At 37.0% G+C, this 7,363-nt stretch overlaps 1 pseudogene; it reads left to right on the top strand.

Moving 5' to 3' along the window:
• Nucleotides 1-623: 623 nt before the first annotated feature.
• Nucleotides 624-1,913, top strand: LOC119537004 (annotated as a pseudogene).
• Nucleotides 1,914-7,363: the final 5,450 nt, after the last annotated feature.

The raw sequence follows: 7,363 nt of genomic DNA on the forward strand, positions 1-7,363 counted from the left end.
TACCTGCAGTGCCTATACTACTGGGCAAATTTCTCTCTTCTCCAAGTCCTCAAACCACTTCCAGGCTCCTGGCCTGCAAAGGAAGGGACCTTCATTATCACCTGTAAAGCTGGGCCCTGAAAGTCAGGTAGGTTATCAGGCCTTGTTTTCCTGTGAGGGCTTTGTCAGCATTGCCTCCATAAAGTCAACCTTAGTTCCTTAAATGTGGCTGGTCATGCACCAGGCTATAGTTTCTCAACCGGCAGGGAGCCAGCCCCTCTGCCACCTCCATGGCCCCTTTCGCCTGGCCTGGAGGGTTCTGGCCCTGAGGGCGCTGACGGCTGGCAGCTGGTCCTCTGCAGAGCTGCTGCCTGGCACCACAGAGGTGAAGGACGGTGCAGTTCCCCTGACTATGGCAGCAGCGCCGCTTGAAGCAGCTCCGTCCTAGAGCAGGATGGAGAGGACTGGGTAGGGAGAGATGTCTTTTGCCACTTTGATGTGAATTCTTGAAATTTGAGATTTGCTGCAAATGAGCCACTGTCAGAGTGGCCCTAACACCTATCCCTGGTTGTCAGGAACATTTTCCAAAAAGGACAGAGGAACTCAGAGCAATTGTTCCTAGTACTTCTATTGGAAATTATTTGATGAAGTCCATCCCAGAGAAAATTTCCAAAATCATTGAGCAGGAATATGAAGTTCGAACAGAAAGGACCTGTAAAACACCACTTTGGTTTTCAAGACAATGACTTTTGAATCTGAGCCATTTTCTACAACTGTTTTCCTTCTTGAGTAGAGGCCATCATATGATTGACTGTTGCTTTTGTGTCCAAAGAAATTGTTGCCTCTTCCAAGAAATCTTCCTGCCAAATCTGTTGAAGAGCTTTACGTCAATGACAAGAGCATGATGAGATGGTGGCTGAGTCTCAAAATTGAAACATTAAAGCAACATGCCTCCAAAAATATGAAAAGACAATTTATGCCAGAAGAAAATACTCCAAGTGTGATTTGTGTAATTTGGACCAGCAAACTCTGCCCAATTGGGAAGTAATGCACAGTATGAGAAAATTTCGAGAATTGTGGGCTAGGGATCACCCCTAGCATTTGTTGTACAGCTTGGAGTCTAGCTGTAGGAAACAAAGTAAACATCACTCCTGAACTTAATGAAATATTCCTCTCAAGAACAAAGAAATGGTGGAAAGGCTTGGGTAAAACAAATTCTCTGAACATATCATTCCCTATGATACAGAAGGTATACATTTTGATCTGAAAGCCAGTCTAGAATCAATCTTATGTATTTCCATCTTCACATCTCTCCAAGGGTGATCTACCTATGATGTTCTAAATAGTACCTTAGGAGTGTGTCCATATTACAAACCTGATGTTTTGTCCAAAGGATATCCTTCCTTGCAGAAGTTCTCATTCTCAAATTGGAAGAGGCAGATGTCTTCATTGCATATGCAAATCTCATAATTATGCTAATGCCAACTGACTTTTTTCTGCATGGATCACAGTGAGATGTTGAAATATTTTGCAATGTTTGAAGTTTTCTTTGAAGAAAATCTATCCAAAGTTTCTTCACATCAAGGCATATTCTTAATAGCTTGGATCTTCACCCCTGTAGCAAATCACTACTACTTGATCTGGTGTGTCCAGTCTGGTGTATATATTATTGCAGAGATAGGGAGGTGTTTTTATTTACAACTTTGTGAAGAATCCTCCAATTAAATAGATTTATTTTCCTACAGATGGCCTCTGCTCAGATAGCACAGTTTCTAACTAAATTGCCAGAGGATATCACATCAGAAAAGGCATTCAGCTGTACTGCAGCTATTCAGATGCAGAAGAACAGCAAAAACTGGACTTAGGTCTTTGTGTCTGTAATGAAGGATATTAAAGAAGGAGCCAAGAATGGCAGTACTGCTCTGAAAAGGTAACCTTCATAATTAACAGACTCATTGAAATGTAAAAAAAAGTTTGTTGATCATGGTTTTTTGTTTTCTATGTAAGAAGCAAGAAGTAAAGTTGGAGAAATCCAAAAGAATCAAGAGATGGAAAACTGCTCATTTTGAATTTTGTGGCTGAAGTAAATGAAGTGACCTATCGACCGCATTATGAAAAAACTATTCTGTTAGGAGAGCCGTTTTACGAAAGAAAAGTCTGAAATAATTGGGGTGAGAGGTTGAACAATAACATTTTTGAAGTGAACAGTTGAAAGCAATAAAATTTTTAAGTGGTTTGGGGAAAAAAACAGTGGCTGGTCATATCCAATTAAATAAGCATCATTCTCAAATGTGATATTCCAGACAAAGGCCTCTTTTGCCTAACCAATTTCTTCCAATTACATCTGGTTAAAAGGAGGGCAGATTCTTATTGAACCTATAAAATAACTGTGTTGCCATTAAAAGTAAGAAAACTTAATTAAGGGTGTTTGAATTGTGTGTGTGGGGTGGGGGTGGGGGGATTAGGCAGGGAGAATATCATCTAAAAAGGTTTCATTTCAGTTTACAGAAAAACAGAATCTACTAAATTGTTATAGGTTATAGGTAACTTAATAAAGAGAGAGGGCATCCTTAAATATCCAGAAAATATAACATTAAAGCAATATGAACACTATTTCAACAAAGAGCTACGATCTTCTCTCATTGGTTCATTCAGTCCTATGTAATTAATTCTTCTTGTGCTGGATCTTGGGTTAGCAGTGTCACGAACCCATCGCTCCTTGACTAAAGAGTTCTGGAAATCCTGACTCAGCTCCTGGAACAGCCTTAAAGTTGCTTAAGTGATGACATCAGAAGTCTGTACCCAGGAACTATTCTTTGAAGCGTCAAAAGTTTGAAATACCTGGGACACTCCTTTTCTGTGGGCTCTGAGACGGTACTTTGTTGAAGACAAGAACTCTGGCTTGTATCTGACTACAGAATCTTCAGGGCAGCATCAGGGCAATGGAGATGCCGGAGATTAAAAACGGCTGTGGCTAATTTATTACTGATACCTTTTTTAAATGAAAAGTCTGATGAGAGTTCATAATAAGAGCAATGCAAACAACAAGGACATTTGATTGTTTCCATGGCATGCATAATAAAGCTAATCCCAACCATGCCCTCAAAGCTTTAGACAAAATGCCTGTAAGTATAAAGATTAAGGCCATTTTCAAAGAAGATTGTGAACATGACATGCAATTTATAAAAATGGATAAGTATAATTTTTACAAAGGAAAAATTCTTGCACTTAACATAAAATTCGAGACATATTATATATAATACACATACCAAGAATATTGCAAGAATGTATAAAGAATATCATGTAAAAGGATTCACAGTAGGTCCTACATATCTATTTTCATAAAACTCCATAGATAAATCTGATGTGCATCCCCAAATGAAAACCACTGGCCTAGACAATGCCAGATTCAAATCAAAGAAGTAAGATCCCAACCAAGGAAGCAGTTTAAATAATAACTAAAATTATGACTAATACTACTATTCTGTTGTTGCCTAACATCAGGCAAAACACCACCAGGACTCTTATCAATAGAAACATTGACAAATCTCCAGGGACTGTCCATGAAAGCATTCAACTTCTTATAAAATATTTACATTAATATTTTACTTAAATGTATTTAACTTAGGGCAGACTGAACATCTCTTCTGAACTCAGAAGACTGAGTGATTCTTCCCATGAAACTTGTCAATAGTAACATGATAAATAAAATGTAACTATTTCCAACAACTCTTTTTTGTAAGGTGAAAGATCTTATGAATCTTTGCGATTTTCCAGGGGCCCTCCGGGAAGTCTCAAAGGTAGTTTTAGGTGCAAAAGTATCCTGAAAGTTTTATTTTAATTTAGGCTTCAATTTTGGGCCTTACTTGGAGTAAGTTTTCAGATTTGTCAGGATCATGAGAACCTAAGAAACAAAATTTAGCTCCATTTGAAAGTGATAATAAAACATCTAAAAATAAGCATAGACTGTAACATGATTGTAAAGAATCAGTTCTTTCATAAGTGAGGAAATTTTTAATGATCAAGAACATAATAAAGTTAACATAAAACAGAAAATTATTCTGGTAAGACAGGGTCTTTTGATATGTAGGCAGATGACATAGAAAATAACTTTTCATAGTTGGTGGAGGCAATAAACAGTAAACCAAGGAAACAAGACCATCAAAATTGTGAAAGCTTGGCTAAGATTTTAACACATTTCATGGCTTTTTGAACTCAGGCTTTATGAACTAAGGCAAATAAAATTATTTCCAGGTTTTGTCTTTCATTACGCTCCTTCATAATCTGGAACAAACTGGCACTTTACTTTAGCATCTCCCTAAGGAGTTTGAGAGGTCAGAGTAGACTATTAAGATGTAATTAACATGCAGTTGCATTCATTGTTCTATCTTCAAATGATTCAATAAAAGCATTTTAAATGATTCGAAATAACATTTTAAATGTTTTTCAATTTCAGTTTCCAATATGGTAAATGTTGACAGTTAATGTCTCACTTTGCAAACACACACACATACACACACACACACACACAGCTCTTTAAGGTTCTCAGTAAATATGAAGAGTGCAAAGGGGTTTGGAGACGAGACAAAAAATATAAAACACACAAAACCCTGAGAACAATTGTGTTAGAACAATTGCTCTCAATCGCTGAAACTACTGCTCCTAAGTATAGTCTCAACAGCTAACACAAATTATAATTTTTAACCACATTAAATTAGTTTTATTTCATATAAAAAACTGGGGGCAAAAGGGTGGATAATTGTGAACAATGTGCCACACACTGCATTTTTAGCAGACTGGCAGTCCTCGTGAATACACATATCATAATTTTCCATAGCCACACATATCCCTTATAGTACAATTTATCAAAGTCACAAAAACGAAAACATTTATTAAGAGACCCAAAGATAAAAGTCTCTTTGTAGCATATAAATATGAGAACAAAAGCACATAAACTTAAAATTATGCTTAGTGATCCATGTTTCAGTATTTTATCTTACTTAGGAACAAATTAGGTATATAATAGTTACCCACTAATTAACTCAATTTACTACCTGTCCAAGGTTTTAATGTGCTTAAAGCTTTTGGAAATCATCAAGCTGACATACTACAAAACAAAAATACTGTTGAAAGAAAAAGTATGTCAAAAAAATGATTCAATTTAGTTAAACACAATTTTATATTTTTCATAATCTTAAATATTAAGAGTAATGTCAGCTTATTTTACCAATAAACCTGTATTCATTTAGCAAAAACATATCCAAATAAAATTTTGTTAGGAATTGTAATTTACACTGCTAAGTCAGAGAAAAACATAGCTATTTTTTTTAAACCAAGTGTCATTTTCCAAAGGTTTGCCTAAACTTTGTGATCTTGAATTCTTAAAATGTTTCTAAATTGGTTTCTGTAAGAATATTTTTTAATGTAGCATATTTAAAATATAGAAGTTCAATTTCATTTCCTTTTGGGAATTTTAGGAATATTCGCCTTATATGCATGTGTGCCAGTTTGAATGTATTGTGTCCCCCAAACGCCATTATCTTTGATATAGTCTTGTGGGGCAGATGTTTCGGTGCTGATTAGATTTGCCTGGAATGTGCCCCACCCAGCTGTGGGTGGTGACTCTGATGAGATATTCCCATGAGGCATGGCCCCACCCATTCAGGGTGGGACTTGATCAGTGGAGCCATATGAATGAGCTGACTCAAAGAGAAGGAACTCAGTGCAGCTGTGAGTGACGTTTTGAAGAGGAGCAAGCTTGCTAGAGAGGAACGTCCTGGGAGAAAGCCATTTTGAAACCAGAACTTTGGAGCAGACGCCAGCCACGTGCCTTCCCAGCTAACAGAGGTTTTCCGGACGCCATTGGCCATCCTCCAGTGAAGGTATCAGATTACTGATGTGTTACCTTGGACACTTTATGGCCTTAAGACTGTAACTGTGTAGCCAAATAAACCCCCTTTTAATAAAAGCCAATCCATCTCTGGTGTTTTGCATTCCGCAGCATTAGCAAACTAGAACAGCATGCTTATTTATCTCTATCAGCCAATTAGAACTGTTTTAATATAAGAGTTTATGATCTCTAATTTATCAATACTTTCTGTAGATAGAACAGTATCACATACTCACACAATAAGAGGTAAAGGCCTTTTTAAATTTCAAACACAAAGACCTAAAGAGACAGAGAAAGATTATAGCTTTAAAGCTAAAATTTCATTTATGGTTCAACAGTAAACACAGAAGCCCCAAAATTCACCAGTCCTGGTATGAAAGAAGTGTTTTCCTTCCTACTGGGTCCAAAATTCTTAATTGATTTGAGCTTAAAATAGACAAACAAAAAAAGACTAACAATCCAGATTATCCATCTCTCACCCAACAGAGGTAGATCTCTATAGAGCATTAACCCACTTACAGAGATCACCAAATGGCTGGACCATGAAGTCAAATTCCCAGTCATTGCTGCTACTAATGATTGTTGGCTATAAACAAACTAAAACCCAAACACAAAATGAGTACAGAAAAAAATTAAAATAAGAAAAGCAAGTGAATTAGCAAAGATCCCTTGCTACTTTGGATTAACCTCCAGGAGCCAAAAAAGGGTGTGCCTAAGGCTTAAACAGCCTATGAGAGGTGTGCTTCTCTTGCAATGAAGTTTACCTGGCTCTGCCAGGTGAATACACTGGGCATCTCAGTTGAAGACTTCCAAAACTGTTAAAGATAATTTTCAGAATAAGAAAAAATCATGATTCTCATACAGATATAAACATGAACCTATATTAAAAGATTTTATTTAACTCATTAATGAGGAAAATTGCTGAGGTGTAATGATCAGTTCAAATGAGAATCCAAAGAACAGACCCATTTCTACATCAGGAATATTGAAATGCATGTGCAGAAGGAGCCAAAACTGTTTTCTTTTTTCCTTTTTTTTTTTTTTTTTTGCATGTCTACAGACAAGAATTATTTTGAATTTTTGTTATTAGTTATCTACAACTTAGAGAATTGTTAAAGTATCTCCCATAGAATTAGAATCAGATAATGGGAAAGGTGTGTCGTAGACCATGCATAGTTTTCCGAAGGCCCAATTTTTCCCAACATAAGGTTATCCTTAAGGATATCACCAGCCGGGCCACACACAAGGGGAACAACAACAAAAAAATAAACCTTCTTCCCATGTTTCCGAAATCCCAAGGTGGAAAGCTAAAAGTGATTTCTTAAACTTGAATTTGTTTAAAACCTCCCCAACATCAGTGTAAGGGCCACTGGCCTGACTTGGGGCCTGTGAGACTTGGCACTCAGCAGCCTGCGTGACCTAGGTCAGTTAACGTTTAATCCACCATCTCTGTGCCCTGTAAAGAACGTGCCCTGTGTACGCATAGAAACAAGA

Source organism: Choloepus didactylus, chromosome 6 (assembly GCF_015220235.1).
Source record: "Choloepus didactylus isolate mChoDid1 chromosome 6, mChoDid1.pri, whole genome shotgun sequence".
Lineage (NCBI taxonomy): Eukaryota > Metazoa > Chordata > Mammalia > Pilosa > Megalonychidae > Choloepus > Choloepus didactylus.